At 37.4% G+C, this 22816-nt stretch overlaps 1 protein-coding gene across 1 annotated transcript in view; it reads left to right on the forward strand.

Moving 5' to 3' along the window:
* LOC113541899 (pro-neuregulin-3, membrane-bound isoform) overlaps positions 1-22816 on the forward strand; it is a 323359-nt gene that overhangs the window by 114323 nt on the left and 186220 nt on the right. The gene's annotated exons all lie outside the window — the stretch shown is intronic.

Here is a 22816-nt window from a genome sequence, read left to right on the forward strand (position 1 = left end):
TTTTCCTTATTTTGAAGTACCTTCACACTAGCAAATGAGAAGGCACCAGGCGACTGTTCAGTTAATTTTCGCTGTGATTTCAGCAACAGCGGGACAGTGCAGCAATTGATATTTGAATTGAGATGTTCTTCAATTGGGTACGACTCGGTAAAGCATCAAATCCAGACAATTAGCTCAAATAACTCCTCAGACCAAACGTATAGCAGTGTGGTCTGGCATTTCTTCATTTCAGCCATCAGAACTTTAGTCCCTACCAGCAGTTAGGTCCCATTTACTGGACGAAAAACCTTGGAACCATGTTTTCATCTTATCCTGTCATATACCACCTCTCATTAAATGTGCATAGAGACATTATAAAGAAAAATAAAGCTTGCAAGGAAATTAGTCAACAAAGCTAGGATGAAATCATGTAAAACAACCAATTTTAACACCAATAGTGCATTATTATTTTGCGTTTAACTAGTAGCTGTAGGCTCTACATTTTATCTACTGTTGTTTCTCCTTAGAACTAAAAAAACGTGCTGGAGTAGAGGTCACTACATGCCCTGGAAAAAAGTACTACAAGCAACACGAGCAAACCAGGTTTAAAGAAAAATTCTATAAAAAGAACTTAGCACTAGCCTAAATGTAATATGCCCAATTGTTAGGGTTTTTATGCTAGGCATGCTACTCTAGCAGTTATGGTATTTTGCTAACCCATCTGCTAAAGTTTCTAATCGAAATACAAGTAGTCTCACAGTAGAAGCATTCACAGCCACAAAAAAACATGCCTTATGGTCTGTAAAATAAGAAAATTCCAAAATTAGCAGGAAAAACACTTTGATAAACAGGGCAACCGAAATGCAAACGAAGCAAAAGGAAGGAAATGTGTTTGAAGTCTGGTGCAGAATGCCAAATTGATGGTTGTACACTAGATACTGGGAACACATTGTGTTTGCATGTTCATTCTCAGAAGTAACTGTTTAATATCATGTCCCTTCCTAATGTGATAAAAAGTATGGGCAAACTTTTTTTTCCCAAATGAGGTGGTGAATGTCCCCAAATCTTGTACTGCTTGCAGGCAAACACTTGTGGTAGAAAATGACTGGCAGGCTGAGAGATGAGTGTTGTTGGAACGGAGTTCATGCAGAGAGTGACTGCTGATATAGAAGGCCTGGTTTTTCTGGCAGATTCTTTTCAAATTTCTTTTAAAAAAAAAGAGGCAGGGATGCCAGCATCAGCATGTAGGCTGACAAATATGTGGAAATGGAAGTAGGGAGTGTCAAGAAAGTACTTGCACAGTGCTTCAAAATTGGATATTTCATAACAGCGAACAGATTGAACAGATCTTGTTTGTGAATCTAGCTTCACACAAACTACTTTTTTTTAAAGCCTTGCAGAATGACATGAGGGTAAGGAAATGTTCCCAAAATGTCACCACTTATAAACTAGAGTGGTGGAACCGACATTCCTACCACTTCTTTGGTGGCTGGGATGTTAATGGAAATGTTACAATACAGTGTCTGATTCCTATAGACATTCTGTCAGGCAGAGCTCTTGTTTGGTAAATATTCAACTCATTGGTTTTCCTTCCTTTATGCATGACCTTTAGATTGGGATTCATATGAAATAGTCAGCTCTCTCCTCCACAATACAAGATGTTGGGTCATAAATGTCAGACACAATTCCAAAACCTAGAGTATATTACCACCTCAAGCCTGGTATTCCCGGGATAGGCTCCAGATCCAGGGGTAAAAGTGATTACTGAAGATGAATAAATTACAAATGAATTAGAAAGTGGACTGGAAGAGCTATGATTATACAGGTTATACCCCCCTTCCCCCACCACCACCAAAACGCTAAGGGATAATCTGGGTAATCTGATAATCTTTTTTTATCCTTTCCCCTCCATAACAAAACTTGATACAGGAAGTAACATGACAATTTGAACCAATTAAGGGAGCGAATAGCGTCCAAATCTGATGTGGATTGCATCATGGTTTGTTTGAAGTGAGCCCCAGACCACCATTTTCAAGATGAACAGGGACTAGGTTTTTTTGGATGGACTGCTCCCAAGCTAAAAAACAGCTTTTAGATGTACCGATCTCTTGGGGTAAACAATCCCAAGTCTGTAATAACCCTCAAACATGAATTAAGAAGTAAGCCCCCAGGACTTGCATTAATCTTTCTGTACAATTAACAAGGCTATGAGGCTACAAATGTCTTCAAGATTATACCACCAACTTGCTTACCTTGTAGTTTTTAAGTTCTTGACATCTCTCTGGCCTCTTGCATGGCCCCCGATTGCAATGTCTGCCAGGTCCGGTGGCCAGGTCTTCAGCACCCCAGCACCTCTCAAGCACCATTTGAGTCATCGTGCTGCCATTCATGACGAAACCAATTTTTGGCTGCTCGGAGGTTCTGGAGCGTGAAAGTGGTTTTAAGCGAAGGTCACCTGGCATAGTGCATAGGCATTTATGTGTTCTTACTGCCTGTGGTAATGGACTCTGTGCTGCTTAGGGCATCATACTTGCTGCCTAACTGAATTGTGAGAAAATTCTGCCTGGGAGATCTTCTTATCCAGGATAGCTTGCTGGGATTGAGATAATGTGGGATTTTGAGGATTTATAATCCTTTAGCATGGTGATGTGAGTGACAGCTACAGTTATTCAGCTAATTAATTCCAGGGAAGATCCCTCTACCTAGAGTCGATGATTATGTGGCTTAGAATATTCCTCCCCAAGGCGATGTGGGTAGATATGTAGTCTTGTAAAATGCTGTAGTAGACATACGAAAGTTATTTTTTCATAATGCTTTCTGTGAGTCATATGTGAGTCATTTATCAGAACTGCGAGGCACAATTATAGTGAAATATCCAACACCTACCTGAGCTATCAACATATCAACAGTTGACTGAAACTGAGAATTAGGGAAAAATATATATAATGCCTTATTCTGAAACAGTTATAAGTAATATTGTTGAGTTTTGGGAAAATAGTATTAGTTTAATTTGTTTATTTTTTTGGCAAGAATATCTCTCTCTGTCTGAGGTTTGTTCAAATGTAGTTACATGTTTGGGGCAGTAACAGCTCAGTCCATAACTCTTTACATGTAAGATAGTTAGCTTCTAAAATGGTACTACATGGTACTCTTACAGGGATATGCTTTGTTGTAGGGTTCCTCCAGGTGGACAAACTGAAGAACACTTTATCTGTATGTACCTATACAAATGCACTGTAGTTCTGGACCATCTGATGGAAATTAGGAGGTTAAATTTCACATTCCTTATTTTTTTCCCCTTTAATTTTACTAGTGTTTACTGAAATGACCTTGGAGAGAACACTTCTGATACTTTTGCTACTACCACTCTCTGGTCATTGGCCCATGGACAAATTGCAGCCAGCACTACTGTCGTGAGACTTGTATCAAATCGTTGAACAGATTAAATTAACATTTTTGTCAATTGAAGGCCACAAGGAAGGACGACACAATTTAGATTGCCATTGATTTCAGCAGCCAAGATAGTCGACCCCAATTCTGTTCTAGCTGGCAAAGAAATCATTCACATAGCTGGTCTTGATATCTCAGAACAAACACCGAACCAAACAGGAAGCACAAAAGAGTCGGATGATTAGATTTACCGCTAAAGACTGCATGCAAAATTGCTATTGCAGTTTATAGCACGCTCTGTAATTCACAAATCAGTAGAATGTAATTTATTGATGTTAATATATGTGGTGGACTACATGTCACCTACATGACCATTGATATAAACCTAGATAAATTTTTATAACAGTTTATTCCAATAGGCATCAGACTGCCTTTTTTTTTTTTTTTTAAATATGATGTTAAGTTGAAATATATTTTAGGTGTCATGAATTCCACCTTTCAGTAAGTAGTATGGTTGTAAGCACTACTTTCATGGTGTTTTGTTTAGGGTTCACATCATGTTTTGTTGTTTACAATCCCATATGCTTTTGTGTCTCCATCCCTGTCCTGCCACTGGTCTGCTACCCAACTGTGTTCACCTGTTCTGTGTTTAGTCCTTGATTAGTTTGACTATGTATACCCTGCTGTCTCTTTTGCCTCTTATTGCGAAGACTTATTTCCATTAAGCCAAAAACGCCTTAATTTCTAGGTCTCTGTTAGTATTTGCTGGTTTTGACTCTGGCCGATGATGGAGTATTCTAGGGCTATCCTAGGACTTGTATAGGTTTCATGTAGCCTTATGAACATGTCTGTTAAGTATAGTGTTACTCGAATATCTATAGAAAAGTAACTGTAATCTAATTATTTTCAAATCCTTCTCAGGTGACTGGTACTCCTCATTGTATTTCTACTTTTCTACTTTACTTCTAATGAATATATTTGAATACGTTTTTATACTTGAGTTGTTTTTTTTTGTTGTTATTTTTTTTTTTTTTTTTAATTGCTTTCTTAGTTTATATCGATTGTCTTACTCTTACTCTAATGACATCTACTGGCTTGGTCCAAATGATATCTCATTGTACTTGTACAGTGACATCTTATTTGATCTTATCTTCATTTTATAATCAGATTGCATGGTCCAGATTACATGTTTATGTGGTAATTGATTTGATATCTGGTGTTAGATGTGTGGTAGAAGCGAACACATTCTCATTTGGAATAATGAATACTGGATAAACAAACAAACAAATAAATAAACTGGGGGAAAAAAGTAATCAGTGTTATAGTCCAACATTTTTATTTTAAAGGCAATTGTGAAATTTTATTATATTTCATAACTGTTTAAACAATACAGTTGCCTCAAACGTTGAAACCTTCTTGAGTTTCTGATTTGATTCTATTCACAACAGCAGAGACAATTGAGTGAGCCGACAAGATCTTGAGAACAAGATGTCAGAACATCCGTTCATTATTTTGTCGGAAAACGGCATTATGACTGACCTTTTCGTTCGATTAGAAGATCAGTACTGACTCCTTCCCTTGAGGCACATTTATAAAACTTCCAGAGCTAGAAGGATCTTGGTTCCATCCATCAGTCTGCTGATTTATCTGTTGTCAATTACCATGTTTCATCGTGCACGCATGAATAATTTATGAGCATGCAACTCCTTAATCTCGTTTCCGTCGTCCATGTATATTCCGCTGATTTACAAATAAAGTGCTGAACATTTTGGAGTTATTAACCTTCAGTACGGGTCACATGCAAATAGTACACAACAAGGTATTCAAAGAAAATTTGTCAAGTTACATAAAATTCCGTGTTTACAAAGCGACTAACAGGACCGAATGGCGACAACTGTTGCCTTTTAATGCTTGACTATTAATGCTTAGTTTATAGCTTCAAATAAGAGATCTCTACATTGTTTTTTTCCCATAGTGTTGCTTCACATTACCACTTTTTACTAGCACCATGGATGCTGAACAGATGTGAAGCATGAATAATAAACAGACTCATCTCTGTCCATTTTTTTTGTTTTCCTCATCGATTTTTTTTTTTTTTAAACATGTTGAGCTGTGAGCTGCCTTAAGCATGCCTTGTTTTCAACCAGCCCCAAAGGACCCACGTCACACCCGTCTTTGTCTCACTCCACTGGTTTCCTGTAGCTGCCCGCATCAAATCCAAGGCCTTGATGCTACATATAAGACCTTGTCTGGGACAGCAACCCCTACCTCAGCATCCCCTACCTCGGTTTATGTTCTGCAATCCGTCAATGACCGACGCCTGGTAGTGCCTACTCAGCAAGGTATAAGATCCCTTTCCAGAACCTTCAACCTGACTGTCCCCCAGCAGTGGAATGAACTTCCAGCCTCAATCCGGACAGCAGAATCTGTCACTATCTTCAAAAAATGGCTAAAGACCTGCCTCTTCCATGAACACGTAACTAACCCCTAACTTGTCCCCACTCAAAAAAAAAGTCGCTTTGCTTGTATTTCCTCATTTATAAGTTGCTTTGGATACAAGCATATGCTAAATGAATAAATGTAAATAATTTACATAAATGCATATGACTGGATAAACCGCAACAGAGGATCCTTATTGTGACAGCAAAGTTTACACAAGATTTTTTCCAAGTTAGGCCCACATACATTACATTATATGGAAAAATCCTGGCAAAATATGATGAAAGTGGGATTATTCAACCCTACATGTATAAACCAACTTACTGAATTACAAAATGATCACAGAAGGCTATGCTAGATTTTATTAGCTAGATAAGCTTTTACTTGCTAGCTTGCTCAGATGCTAATAGACTGTTCAAGTATGAACTCGTTCTAGTTTTAATCAAAGCTGTTTTTTTTACTAGGGATGAATGACATCAAGAGTGTGATTGGTGAGAGCAAAGATTATGCAAGTTAGCCCCGCCCACTTTATAATATATCGAAAAACCCAGACAACATGTGGTGTTGGATTGTTCAACCCTATATGTATAGATCAATTTACTGAATTATAAAATTATCACAGTAGGCTATGCTAGATTTGGTTAGCCTTGATAACAGCTATGTGGGTGGAACTATCAACATCAACTATGGGATTGGTGAGGGCAAAGTTTATGCAAGATTTACCCTAGGTAGCCCCGCCCACTGACCCTAACCCTGGCAAAATACATGTATACAAATTATTCAAATGTTGTACTGCATATTGTGGCCAACAAAACCACTCTAAATGAGCCTGATTTATATGAACCATTATAAAATTATTAGTACTCATATGTTTTCTTATGAGTTTGTATAAAATCCATTCACTCTCACACCACTGAGTTTGTACAGATTTGGTGCGAGATTGACTCGAGCAGGAAAGAAATGTGGAGTGAAAATTGCATTCAGCAGAGCAAGTGAGACATTTCACACCACAGACATACAGAGGAAGCCAGTATTCCCATGATTCTTTGCTCTGTGAGTCATTTGCACAGTGTCGCTGTCTGCACTGAGAGAACAGAGGGCTGCTTTGAAGACAAGAGTTTTCCTTTGAAGGCCTGTGTGTGTGTGTGTGTCTGTGATAGTACGCTGGGCCTCTCCTGGTCAGTACGACTGTGAGAAATACTGTGCAGGGAAGTTGGTGTGAGTGAGACTGAGACAGATGAGATATGACTTATAAGATGAAATGAGATGAGATTTGGAGGTGTTGAATTTGCTCGGATACCGTCACAGCATGTTTAGAAGCTTTTACACACAGGCTGAATGGAGTGTGTGTTTTTGTGTGTGAATGATCACAGATTTCTTCTAGTAAGAAAATATTCTATAGCTGTTTTTTTCAAAGTGCACTGCAATTCTCAAGCACACAACCTTATTTTTGGTGTGAGATAATATTTAACTATGTTTACACAAAATTGGCCACTGAGGCACTTGACTTTGACACTTGAGTTTGTGATCCAATTTCAACCAGACTTATTCATCAAAATGAAGTTCATAAAAAAAATATCTGGAAACATGATTCTGATATTCAACAGCAATTTCTTTTCACTTCTGAAAACCAAACTCTGAGTTTGAACCGAATTCTGAGAGTGTTTTCAAAATCTGAAGGAATTTTGCTTTGGAATAACGATAGCTTGGAACTTGGGTATGAAAATCACACCATATTAAGCTGATCACACTGATCACATGATCACATATTTGTAATGATATCACATAGTACAGCTACGGGATGCCATGAAGACCAATATGTGGTATGTGACATTGGATCAAGGTGGGTTTTGTTTTGTTTTTTCACACTAGGCTACCAAAATGTATAAAGTGAAAAAAGAAAAAAAAAAAAAAAAAGGTTAGCTTTTGATATTGAGTAAGTGTTCATTATCAACGTCACATCAGATGGACTGAAAACAAGTGATAGTTGTTAAGGATTTGGGTCCTCTACACTACTACAGTTTATTAAATAAGACATTTTAGCAATCCTGCGTTCTTTTGATGCTTTGGTAGCATGAAAAAATGTTATTATTGGCAGCGAACGTACACATATGCTGTGAGGACTTGCATATAGAATATCTATAAATAGATAAACACTCAAGAGATCTAAGTGAAATTGTAAAAAAAAGTCATGTGGCTGTAATTCCAAATCAAGTACGAAATCCCCAAAAGCACAGTGTGTGTATAATGTCTAAATGGCGTCTCTAGGTTGGCTGACATTTTTGTAACATTATTTGATGTTTATATTATGTATATATAATGTTGTAGAAATAGTTAAATACATAGCCTGTTCATGCATGTCAGAATAATTCTTATTAGAAGAAAAAGTTCATTAATATATACAAGTATATTAAGTACATTTAACCAAATACACTACAAAAGATTTAAAGATGCCAAGAAAATCATTTTGGTTTACTTTTATTTCACTGGAAATAGGGTTATGGAACCTCTAATATATATTTCTAGAATATATTTTTAGAAATATACTAAATATTCAGGTCTATTTGTTTATTAGGAGATTTTTTGTCCAGTATACAGTATATTTTATAAGCAATATCACATTTAAAGAAAAGAAGTCAGACCCCCAGTACTCAACTTGACTTAGTGAATCTAACCAGTGAACCAAAGACAGAACGATTTGTCGGTTTTTAAAAGCAGCTCCCAGTGGTGTGGTGGTAAAGCGTTCGGCTTGTGGTTAGAAGCGTTTAAATCCTGACGATGCCGCAACAAGTCGACCTGTTTCACACAAGATCCAATAGCTTCCTGCCACAAAGGAAGCAGTCTCAACCTTCCATCCTGGAAGTGACAGATCATTTCAATTTTTGCCCCAATTAATTCCAAAGGAAATATAAAACTAGCACATGTATAAGGAACAGAACATTAAGGGAGTGCTCTTACAGGAGTATAATACACAGTATGTGCCTGAACACAAAAGCCAGCTGTGGTTCCATGGATTAAGAATTAAGACACAACTAATTGGCTTTCTAAATGTTTCATAGTAATTTCACATTAATGAGAAATCCAACATAGAACTAGTGGCAATGTTTGTAGAAACATTGCAATCAAAGTCCCAGAATGCAATGCAGCTATATGACTCTGTTGCGCTAATTCACACCAGAGACTCAGTTTGGCTAGTTAGCGATCTATGAGTTGAGTGTTGTGGTGTTGATGGTGGTATTAGCGTGACAGTTGGAAGCTGATCTGTTTGAGCAGAGTGTACAGATGAGGAGGTGATAGAGCTGGACAGACTAAAGCACTAAAGTGCCGCTGTATCGCTTACTTTCGGTAGATTACTGTAGCGAGGATTAATGCTGCATTTGACTAAAGGTTGTAACTTGTAATTTCTGATCTAGGAAAAAACCAAAGAAAACACCACCTCAACTCAGAAGGCCTACTCAGGAACTTGGGATGGTCTCCTCAACTCCAAGTTCCTCAGAGTTCAACAAGTGGCATTAAATCAATATGGCTGCACCCAGCATTAGCAGTAAACAAAGTAGCACTTCTTACCTTTAAATGAGTTATACTGTATATACAAGTATTTGCTTTAGATCAATCAACCTACAGACATATTCGCTTGTTAAATCTGTAACACTGACTCTACAGTTTGCTGTTCTGATGAGGTAAATATACAGCACTCATTACAATTAGCTGGCTAGCTTGTTGCTAACAAAAGTCAAACATGGAAGCATCCATGTTTTTCCCCCCACTTTGTAGCTCGAATGTACAGAGGTCAAAAATGCCATCATTCCGAGCTCCGACTTCCCACTTCCGAGGCAAGTCGAATGCAGCAAAATTCCCACTGCAGCACTATCAGCAGGTGGTCCAACAGCATTGTGGGTAATGTAGGAAACTGTTAACCAAAATCAAAGAAGTTTAAACCAAAAAAGATGATACATTAATTATAAATACTGACATGAAAATCATTAAGGGTGGATGTTAAGTAAGACGTTGAAGACCAAAGGCACAGTCAAAGTCTATTGCTCCTACAGTACACTGTAACCCTCATAACCGATTTCAAAAAAAGTACATTTTTTAAAACGCTGACAGTCCGAAAACTCTGTTACCCAAGGGCGAGCAGGTGATCCTGTTATCAATATATTTCTCAAGATGACAGCTTGAGGATTGTATCGCCCCTACCACACATATCATTTCCTTTATATCAAAGGATACAAAGTCCTTTAGGCGGGGCGGAGACCACGGACCACACTCATCGATTTCACATGAGCAAGGTCACTTTGAAATTTCTGTGCTGTCACTTTCTTGCAATATTGTCAGACACTGCTGATATTACACCCAGAACCACATGCCTGCACTTGATATCCGGGCTCATGAGATTATCATGAAGAGTACACACTCTACGATGAGTGTTAATCCATCATAGTGACACATCCATCATATCAAAGCTGGGGTTTGTGTAGCACATCGCCATATTCTGAGCGGGTCACAAAATATTTAACACTTATACGGATATGAACCAATTGCAAGTTCTCATGTAACCTATAAGAATTCCACAGTGATTTCTTTCAATTTCCTGTGAAATGAAACTTATTATGATATTTCATTTTGCATCACTAAAAGCGCCGTGCTACTTGGTTGGTAGCTGGTAGCTACTAATATTCCCGTTGCCAATATCCTAGTGGTTGCCATGGTTTTCCATAGCTGTCATGGCCATGCCATGCTAAAGTCTACAATCTTTTTTAGCTCTCTTGTGAGCCACAGAACAACCAAGAGGACAGTTATGCAATTACCAAAGAGCATTTATGTATATACATACATACAGATATCTTAGAGGGCAAGACACTACAGGTAGAAACCCCATTTTTAGTCGGATTTTTTTTTTTTTTTTTTTTTTTTTTTTTTTTACAGCTTTCTGGCCGAATTACATCTATACCATATTTCTTAAAGTGTAGTGATTAAATATAAAAACTCAACAGAAAAAAAGATTATTTGACTGGCTGTCCACTTCTGACCACCGCACTTTTAGAAGGCTTTAAGTCCCGCCCACTTCACACTACGTAAGTCGTGTGACGTACATATATATTCTGTCATTGTTATTACATTCTTATTTTACATTCCCTTACAGAAGAATTTTCCAAAATGTTGATTATTTTTGGTTTTGTCTTAGTTTTGTATGCAAAAAATATTATTTTGGTGTTTACATGGTATTTTCTTGATTAAATAATAGAGAAATGATTTTTCAACATTTTTTTAAATAAAAAATATTTATCTCAAGACCGTGTTCACATTGAAATAAAGATTTAAATTCTTAGAACACCAAAAGATTAGATTTTTGGTTTTATTAAGTGTGCAAATTTAATAGGAATATTTAAAAAATATTTAATTGCATAAATTTATTTTTTTTTAAATATCCTATTCACTTGTCATATCTTGACATTGTGTTTTGGATTTCACAAAAAGTTTCTAATAGGCTGAAATGTGGATTGCTCGAAATCTACTTTTCTCTCCACTCTTTTTTTTTAATAACATTTTTGACATGTGATACGCTGTTACTGGACTAAAATTAGGATATAGATTTGGTTCAGGTGATGCAAAAGGAGCTCCAGAACTCACAATCCTTCAGCATCAGTTGCCTCCATTACCCTGACTGGCCCTGATGCCTCTTTATCGCTATAAATGGCTGCTGAACGCCACCATGAGCAGACTTCCTCATTAAACAGTGACTCAGGCATTGTGCTGTCTGGAGCTGATGTTGTTTTTAAGTGAAGTAAACAGCCTTCATCTCGTTCTCGGGGTCAGACCGAGTCCACTCTGCCAGTGCCATTATACAGCTTCAACGTCTCTTCTGTCTCTTCATGGCGTGACCTCATCCACAGTAAAAGCTTATTAGCATTAAGAGACAGAGCTCGTCCGTCGTGTTATATGGGCATGGTGCACGTCTGTTTCTGTTTATTGTTTTCTGTTATCTTTGAACAGCTTGCCTTCAGTCTTATATCTGACTAATCATCCACCATCGCCACTGTTTCAACATTAGCGATCAGAGCCAGAGTTAAAAAACGTATAACGTCTGTCTTAAATCGTCTTAGCGTGATTGTGATAAGCAGTACCGTTTTCCCTTCAGTTCATTTTCTCCATGTGGTTTCCATATCTTATTAACTTTGAGAGAGACTGGTAGAGGAACTGTTTATAATTGCTACATAAGTCAGAACAATAACTAATTTGCTTTGACGAATGAATTTATTTTTTTTTTTAATAAATGCTTGTTCTCATTTCTGTAGCAGCAACTAACATAGGGACTTGTATGGCAGACACTCCACATGTTTTCAACTTAATAATAAACTGATTACAAAAACATGTTAAAATCCTCTAATCATTGTTATGAAGATTTCTAATTAACATTTATGGAAGGAGTCTCCAGTGTCAGTGATCTGTAAGAGTTGGTAAGTTTTCCCTCATGTGAAAGTCTTCAAGATGGAGGGCTCTGGTTTCTTAGTATCATGACAATATGTGCGTGTGTGTGTGTTTTATCTTCAAGAAAGAATGATGAGTAAGTGGTTGTTTATAGCTGCTATAACGTAAGTGATAGCAGGAATTAACTTGTTTTACGTGATTGGATGCGTAAGTGTTATTTTTTTAATAAAAAGGCAAGGTTAAATGCTTGTTGTATAAGAGGAATAAACCACACAGGGATGTGCTGTTCTAGGAAAGTAATCGTATATGTGTACGTCTCCTTGTTATCTTTTTGAGTAATTCCTGAGCATCAGTGATGCGAGTGAAAGTGAAAAACATAACATCTGTTTTAAATTATTTTATGGCTTGTTGTCCAAAAAAAGCGTCACACTTAACTTGATTCTGATAACCACTCCTTTTTTTCCCCCATTCATTTCATCTCTTCATCCGAGATTGCTCCATAAGCTGTGACAGCATGGGCTTGAAAATGCATGGAGGGAGTCTCAAAGCATGTAATAATGCGATGGCATTTCTGTTCACAAGTCATTGAACACAAATTTGCATTGTGTTTGCTATCCTTGGCCCTCTGCCTTATTGGTCTGTCAGCCATCTATCGCTTACTTAAATCATCTCGTGACATTTTGCAATAGAAAAACACTGCCACTGAACCGTCACGGTTTAACTGGAGAATTTGCCTCACACATAACATTTACAGGTCATACCATTATCTGAGAAATACTCGCCTGGTATACATATGAGGTGGGACCATTAATATGTATGTAAATTTTACGTGGGAAGGTGAACATGGTGTGCTTTTAAAGCTTCAAAACCAACCAGTGACATGTAAGAGTACACTTTGTTTCTCAGAGTGTAGCTTAACATAGCACCCCGGCTAAACAAGAGTCCAATGCTAGTGGAAAGATGTCCAACTGCAGGGCTTGGAGCCCATCCGTGCATGATAGAGCCATCTGTTTCAATGGACTGTTAACAGAAAAGGCCTGCTGCTGCTTCTCCTCTCCACCCACAATGCACCACATGAAGTATGGCACATGAGATACGGAATATTATACCACAGCGATGCCGAATTCTCCGTTCTGATTAGTCAGAAGATGTTGATTTTCTATAAATTTTCTATGCATTATTTAACAAACATTGCCAAAGATGTTTATTTTAACACGTATGGAAGGAGTCTCCAGTGTCAGTGCTTTGTAATAAGTTTTCCAACAAGGGAAACTCTTCAAGGCTTAGGAACTTAGGAATGTAAAAGTGTAACGTGTTATTCTTTACTGAATAAACATTGTAATTGTGGCAGATAGCTGTGGTGTAAGAGGAATAAAAGACTCCGGGACATGGCGTTATTTAAAAATAATCAACTTCGGAGTAATAACAGTAACTGTACTTCATTTCCAGCTAGCTATCATGCACAAATCTGGCAAGAATTTTGAGAGAATACCTCCCAAAATCGTCTTTAATCCGAATCAGCTAGTCAGCATAAGAAATGGCAGGATTTCTGAGAGGACTATTAATAATTAGTGTTCATAACCTAATATGTAATGCTTTCTAGCTAACATGAAGATATCTGAGAGAATATTTCCTTTTTCTAGGGTGTGTCTTTTCTCTTCCCGCTCAGTGACACGCCCGTCCGTCACAATCCTTGACGGGTTTGCTAACACATAAATCTGATTGCTTACTACAGCGTTTGTTATTGTCAATGCTCTGTCCCTGGCTTAAACATGTATCGAATGACAATTTCCATCCTGTCCATCGTTCTGATACTCACTGCCATCACCCCTGGATTATTTAAAAATAAGCCTGCTCTCTTTTTTTGGCACTTCCTGTTTGAGGTCATCGAATATGATCAGGCTAGAGTGTAGCATCCATGTTGAATATTTCATGATCTAGTAAGAGGTGAGAGTTTTATATATATATATATATATATATATATATATATATATATATATATATATATATATATATATATATATATAACACTCATCTTTCTCTCTCTCTCTCTATATATATATATATATATATATATAAAACTCAAGCTGCTGCCAAAACTCTGTGATGTACATCGTAAGTTTACGTGTGGCTGTAAACTGACACTTTTTTCTCTTTAATCTCCTCTCTCCTCATCTCCACCATTCCTCCAACACCCCCCCCCCCCTTCTTCTTCCTCTTGTTCACTCTCAGGGAAAGCAACAAGGGTGAAGCACACAATAAGTGCTGTATCAGTAACTTCTCTACATTTTTATTTTTAAACCTCAGTATAATGACTTCCTTTTATCTCCAGATAACAAAGTTGTTTTGGCGAAGCTCAGATCAGCAGCTCGGGCTGCGCTGTGCCATGTACATGAATAAGACTAAGAGTTCATAATAGCTAGATAATGAACTAACAGTTTCTGGGTGGTTCGTTCCACAGCGAGGTGATGGCTGGGAAAATTAAACCGTTGTTATCTCACTAATTTCTATTAACAGGCAATGATTTAAGAAGATGTTAGAGCTTTAAATGGGCTTCTTTTGGCCAGAGCTAATCTTTAAGTTCACAAAAAGATTTTGTCTTGAGATCAGAAGAAAAATAAGTTGGAGAATGGGAAATAAATGAATAAATAATTATTACCAACTCTTCTGGGCAAGCATGTCCAAAGGAATATATGAAATATAGGAAGCTTTAGTGTTCTAAATTTATTATTTAGGGGTATATTAGGTAATAATTTGGACTTGCAAATTTCAAGTAATATTACAGCATAAAAGCATAGTTAAAAAAAAGTTATGTTGGAGGGTCATGTGACATTAGCCTTGTGATTGGTGAAAGGTGAAGTTGTGTATGATTAGCTCCATCCACTTTCCAGGCAGAAATTGAAGTAAAGTACACATAGATGCTAATGAAGTTTAGACCAATGTAAACAGATTAAAATTTTTTTTTTCCTTTTTTTTTTGGAAATAAATGTTCGACATAGATTGATCAGGACACCAATGATATTTCATATTCCAAATATTCCACATGTTGCTGTGACATAATCTGGACTTGCTTAGAAAAATAATAATAATAATAATAATAATAATAATAAAAATCGTCATGCTAGGCTCTGTGCTCTTGATCTCGAGTAGTTTACAAGTGAGAGAAATCAGACATGTGGGATGGATTTCAATCACAGCTCTGGTAAATCATTCATTCCTAATGGAAGTCTGAAAAACGGTCATGAATATATAACGAGGGGGGCATAAATCAAATCTCTGTGCGGCTACGTGTGCAGACGTCGGCGCGTTTTCAATCACTGCAGTCTTAAGGGCCGTAATCTTTGATATTCAGAGTACCCAGACGTGGAGGGGAAAAAACATGGATGACAATCTCGGAGAGAGATCTGCGCTGTTTATTCAGATGGGTTGAATATTGCGCTGTCCTGTGGGTGCGACACTCACTCCCCGTGACTCTCATTTTTATACCGCAGCAATGCTCTGAGTGATGAAATGTGGTGCAACTGAGGCCTGTTAAACAGTAATGACAGCTAAACGTGGTGAGGTTACACAGATTAGGTGTCACAGGCAGTGCACTCACATGTATATAATGTGTGTAAGTGTTTACATTTACTCGTCTGCCAGATGCTTTTATTCAGAGCCACTCACCAGAGAGAAAGAATCAAATCACACAGGATAAGCAGGTGACAGTTCTGTAGAAGAAAACAGCGGTGCTGTGACAGACAGGACGTTCAGCTCACGAGCACAGAACCTTAACACCGAGTTCTCATGGCATGAGAAGAGCCGGGGGAAATGTAACAAATTATACTGCACTTAAATCTAATGCTACACAGGCAGACGGATGGATGGATGGATGGATGGATGGATGGATGGGCATATAATATATAGGTAGATGGATGATAGATAAACAGACAGACAGTAGGTGTGTGGATGGATAGATGGATGGATGGATGGACAGATAGACAGACAGACAGAAGGTGGATGGATGGATGGATGGATGGATGGACAGATAGACAGACAGAAGGTGGATGGATGGATGGATGGATGGACAGATAGACAGACAGAAGGTGGATGGATAGATGAATGGATGGATGGATGGATAGACGGACAGACAGTAGGTGGATGGATGGATAGACAGACAGACAGACAGAAAGAAGATGGATGGATGGATGGATGGATGGATAGACAGATAGACAGACAGACAGTAGGTGGGTAGGTGGATAAATCATGGATGGATGGATGGATGGATAGACAGATAGACAGACAAACAGTAGGTGGGTAGGTGGATAAATCATGGATGGATGGCTAGATGGATGGGCATATGATAGATAGATAGATAGATAGATAGATAGACAGACAGAAGGACAGAAGGTAGGTGGGTGGATGGATGGATGGATGGATGGATATGGACGTGCATATAATATATAGATGGATGGATGACAGACAGATAATTGGACAGATAGATAGACAGATGGATGGATAGATAGATAGGGAGATGAATGGATGGATGGATGGATGGATGGACAGAATTGACCTGCACATAGAGACAGAAAGAGTGTGTGAGTGTGTGTGTGTGTGTGTGTGCTCATGTTCATATTGTTCAGATATTGCATTTTGTGTGTGTGTGTGCGTGCGTGTTCAGGTGGGTGTGTCTGCATAAGCCGAAATGCGTAGACTGATATAGTGTGCGTGTGTGCGTGTGTGTGTGTGTGTGTGTGTGGGTGGGTGGGTGTGTGTGAGTGCGTGCCGCGACTGTACTGCATGTCACCTGCATTGCAGCAGAAGCTAAAATTAGCGCTGTGCGAGAGACAGAGCTGAGAGTCTCTCATCCCTCACATCTGCCCTTTCTGATAACTCTATCCACAAGACAGTTCTCACTGCAAAACACACACACACACACACACACACCTACAACACACATACACTCAGACACACAAACAGAAGCTGCTGATGTGTGTTGCTAAACTCCACATACATTTCAATGTGATTGTGAGGAATATGTGATCACGTGAAAGACATGACAAGGTGCATTCGAACGTGTTACACCCTGAACCTGCACAATTAATCACGCGTGACGACATAAATAAATGAATCGCATGTGTGAATAAATGCGACGTGTACAGAAATCACACGTGAAAATAAAAATGTTACATGTGAAAATGAACGAATCGCATGAGGAGAAAAAAAATCACACATGAAAATTAATGAACCACATGAGAGATTGAATCAATCACATGAAGAAAAAAAAATTATATTTCATTGCATGAGACAATACATGAATCACATATTAAAATAAATAAATCGCATGAGAAAATATACGAATCATATGTGAAAATAAACGAATTGTGTGAAAAATTAATGAATCACATGAGAGAATAAATGAATCGTGTAAAAATCTCGTGTGGAAAACAAATCACGTGAGAATATAAACTTATCATGATGAAAATAAATGAATTGTGTAAATAAATCGTGTCTGAAAGTAAATGAATCACACGAGTAAATAAATGACTCACGGAAACAAAAATCACGTGGGGAAAGTAAATGAATCGTAAATATCAAGTGAAAAAAAATACGAAAATAAAAGAGTCATATGACAAAATTAATTGTGTAAATAAATCGTGCGGAAAATAAATGAATCATAAATTAATCGCATGTGGAAAAATTCATCACAAGGGAATAAATGAATTATGTAACAATCACATATGAGAAGAAAATGAATCATATGATAAATGAGTCATGTGTAAAAATAATTTTGGATTATTCACATGTGAAGTTTGCGCCTTTTGTTTATTATTAATGAATGTGAATGATTAATTATTTGATTATTCATATGTGAAGACTAGAGTCTTTATCAAGTGATATAACATTAGTATGATCTTTCTTTCTTTCTTTATGTATTATAGGCATTACATTGTGACATACTTCACTGAGCTACTCCTCTCTCTGGTAGTGTACAGTACACATTGTGTATGATCAGGACGCAGTGTCTGTGTTTACACGTTCGTAAACAGATACTCAGTCCATTGGCTCGAGGTTGGTGTTTGGCACTGGCAGCACATATTCCACTACATTAATCCCACAGGTAATGGTGCTCGCTGCCATCTTTCTCTCCATTTTTGGCAGTGTGCGTGACATGATTTAAAGAGAGTGACTGTGGTGTGACGCCAAATAGCTCTGCTGACCCGGCGCTGGTTCCGTCGCTCAATCAATCACTTATAAAGCTACGCAGTTAGCACTGGTTAGCATTACAGAATAGTTGAATACTCGTGACAGCCTGTATCCTCATAAGAAGGCATGAGGCATGCTGTTATGAGAAAATAATCAACGCTTGGGTGGTGTGATGAAGCAGCGTCACTGTTAACACCCCAAAGTTAATTGTTTTGCTATAACAGCACGTCATGAAGTGTTTTATTCTTGTTACCCATCGGTAATTTTTCAACACTTACACTTTTTAATTTATGAACATAGCTTTTATTCATTTATAGTTACATTTAATGTTGTGGAACAACCATAAAACAAGATCAGGTTATCAGCTGTTTGTTATAGCAGCTATAAGCAGTCGTTCTCCCACCAGCCTCTGTATTTTCTCTCTCTTAAAGTTAATAAGACAAAAGAATGCAGCTTGTCATTTTACCAATAACTGAAAAGTCCTTAACGCTTTCCCGTGTTGGAAAACTTTAAAATTACAGCTTTATAAAGCGCTAGCACTGGAGACTCCTTCCAAAAAATGTTAAATGCCTATTCACAGAAAACTTCACAATATCAATAATGATGCACAGTTTTTTTTTTTTTTTTTTTATTTTAAAATCCATTTACACTGAGCATCCTTCGTACAAGTCCCTGTGTATGTTGTTACTATAGAAACAAGCAGGTTAATATAAAACTGTGATTTGAACTACTTTCAGAGCTGTAGACCAATCAGAATTGAGTATTCAACATCACTGTGATATAAGCTGTATTACAATATTAATGTCAGATATTATAATGCATTATAACCCTCTAACATTAATAAGTTATATACATAGTGTTATGCTTGTGAATTTGAGGGTTTTCCCTCCTGCACGGAACGCAGCATGCAGCGCTTCGGCGCACGTTTGCGCATATTCGTGTGTGTTAACATTGTCATGTGTGTTTACATGGCCACGTGTGTTTTTGTATTGATTAATGTCCTGTCTCCGCCTTTGTATTGTCATTGGATGTTTCAATCACGTGTCCTTATTGCTCGCACCAGTTTTCAGTTTGATTGGTTGGTACATCATGTTTCTTTGTCCGGGGCAAAGAATCGTTCAGTGTTTCTACACCTGTCTTTACCGGTCCTTTGTTCCGTGATTTTGACTTCCTGTTTTTTTTTTTTAACCTTGTTCTGTTTCTGAGTTTGTGTGTTTTGGATTGCTTGCCATAGCTGTTTGTAGATCACCTGACCTTTGCCTGTTTACTGTTTAAGAGTTTTGGATTTTCACATTTTGGATTTGTCTGCTTGCCTCTCAATAAATACGCTTTTACTGCACTTGCATCCGTCTCCACTCGCCATTACGTGACACTATAGCTGCTGTGCAGTCATAAAGGCAGATGTTAGGCATTATGGGGCAAGTTTTAAATTTTAGCAGTGCATTTATAATACATTATGACTACAGCATTCATACTACAAGTGTTCAAATCTCTGCCTGCTTTGCACCATCGGCTTCTGACGATTAATTATTTTCTTTGATTTCATAACGTAAAATGGTGTTCTTTAATTAATTCCCAAACATGTTTTGTTCAAAGTCAACTCTTCCGAGGTTTCTAGATTGGTTTCAAGTTTGAGTCATGTCACCGTTCTTTAAAAACTGCAAAGGCTGCACTAATTTATTTATATTCCGCTTGTTTACATGAGCCTGCTCTCACGAACCATGACAAAAAAGCAATTATAAAGCTCTCACACCCAAGCAAGCTTGCACTCCCCTGTCCCGTCTCTCCGGCACAATTCACAGAGCCACATGGGTAAATTCTCCCTTCAGATGATCCTCGTTCGCCAGATGAATCATGGATAAGAGACAGGCGTCTGTGTATCTGTAGGGAGATGTCGGAATGCAAAATTAGCATAAAGCACAGGATTCCAATATGCAGCATCAGTTGTGCTTGTTGAACTAATTAGGGCTGGAGTGTAATTTCTAGTTAAATACAAGCTGTAATGTGTGTATATACACTACACATACGCTATTATTACATGCATTATTTAGTAAGACTTAGATTTCAGGGTGTGTTTATCTAATTTACTGTGCATGAATAATCTCCCACGAGGATAGATCCTAAAGCCCGCAAGAATAAAAGTGCTTTTTAATGGGCTACTCATTTTCTTTCTGTCTGGTTGGTCTCTTAGTTTGCCCAGGGAGTTGTTTGTTTGTTTTTTTTTTAAATTGTAACCTGACCAAAACTATGGCTTTGTCACCAATTGATACAATCCTTAGGTATTTTTTAGTGAAATGCCGGCCATGTTAAATAGAATACTAGCCATTTTAAGTAGACTGTCAGCCATTTTAAGTAGAATGTCAGCCATTTTAAGTAGTGTCAGCCATTTTAAGTAGACTGTTAGCCATTTTAAGTAGAATGTCAGCCATTTTAAGTAGACTGTTAGCCATTTTAAGTAGAATGTCAGCCATTTTAAGTAGACTGTCAGCCATTTTAAGTAGACTGTTAGCCATTTTAAGTAGAATGTCAGCCATTTTAAGTAGACTGTCAGCCATTTTAAGTAGACTGTTAGCCATTTTAAGTAGACTGTCAGCCATTTTAAGTAGAATGTCAGCCATTTTATGTAATAGGCCAGGAATTTTTAAGTAGAATGTCAGCCATTTTAAGTAGAATGTCAGCCATTTTAAGTAGTGTCAGCCATTTTAAGTAATAGGCCAGGCATTTTTAAGTAGAATGTCAGCCATTTTAAGTAGAATGTCAGCCATTTTAAGTTGACTGTTAGCCATTTTAAGTAGAATGTCAGCCATTTTAAGTAGACTGTCAGCAATTTTAAGTAATAGGCCAGGCATTTTTAAGTAGAATGTCAGCCATTTTAAGTAGAATGTCAGCCATTTTAAGTAGAATGTCAGCAATTTTAAATAGTGTCAGCCATTTTAAGTAATAGGCCAGGCATTTTTAAGTAGACTATCAGCCATTTTAAGTAGAAGGCCAGCCATTTAAAGTAGAATGTCAGCCATTTTCACATTTTGAAAAATGTTTCTCTTTCTAAGTCCACTCCTGGATGGAGTGTATTCATACACTGCCCTAAAATAACTGCTTAGCACACAGTAGTTAACTTGAGCTATTTATATTTAGTTAGGCCATGTATGCAGGTAGCTATAGATTTAAAGAATTCAGCAGCCAGTATTTATATTTGAACTTTAATGAAAATCGATAATCATCAGGAAAATTTCCCAATTACTGATATGTGAAAAAGGCATATTAAGCCAAATATTTAATATCTTATTTTATGGAGCAGTTATGTAGCTAGATTTTTAAACCACTTCAATGATTGCCCCTAGAAAACTTTGTTAATAGCAAGTTAAAATAAGTTAGTTTATTAGGGTTAATGATTTCACATACTCATGTGTTCAAGCTATAATTTTTGTCCATAACCAGTTTGATAAATGAGGCCCAACGTGTGGCCCAACGTGAATATGTAAGAAGACCAGATGAAGGCAGTAATGGCAGAACTTAATTTCAAGTGCTATCACACTACATCTCACAGAACATCTTGCCCTATAATGACAGATAATAAGAATAATCCAAAAAAAGGTAGCGTAGGAGGGAGCAGCAGGTGAGAAAATAAATTGGAACAGTTTTAGGTCTGAACGTTCTCTCAATTTTTTTTTACCACGGCATATTTCCATGCATCTCTGCTCACTCAGGGAAAAAAAAGAGATGTTATACTAATTGAGGTTCGAACCACAGTAGTTCAAACTCCAGTGGGCACAAAGATGTCGAAAGACATCTTCGCATATGAGACATCTAGATTTTGGCCAGACCGAACGGTTTTCGGTTGTCTTTTCAAGGCAGAATCTTGTAGGTCAAATTAATATCAACCCAAAAGGCACAGATTAAAAGTGGATGTAAAAGAAAAATGGTGGGAATTCATAACAATTCCCACAGTTACAGTATAATAGAGGTTAGAATGAAGGCTAGCAATAGTAGCTTTTCTTACAACTTTGACAGATATTCATGCATAAATAAAATGTGCTTTAAGGCTCTTTGATTCTAGACACTGTTAAAAAAAAATGCAAAACACTTAGTCATAACAGTATAATATTCATAATACCACGATGCTATTGAATTCTCTATTCGTTTTCTAAAACATCAGCTCTGACTGTATAAAACATCTGACTGTAGTTCCAGCTGTGAGGTTTGTATTTCTTATATTATGTTATATGGCGGACACGCCACATAGATGGATTTAAAAAAATATAATCGTTGATATGGTGAAGGAAATGTTTTTTTTTTTTAGCATTTTTGAAGGAGTCTCCAGTGTCAGTGCTTTGTAAAAGTTTTTCGATCACGTGTTGTTCAATAATAATTAGATCATGTTAGCATAGGAAAA

The sequence above is a fragment of the Pangasianodon hypophthalmus genome, chromosome 3 (assembly GCF_027358585.1).
Source record: "Pangasianodon hypophthalmus isolate fPanHyp1 chromosome 3, fPanHyp1.pri, whole genome shotgun sequence".
Lineage (NCBI taxonomy): Eukaryota > Metazoa > Chordata > Actinopteri > Siluriformes > Pangasiidae > Pangasianodon > Pangasianodon hypophthalmus.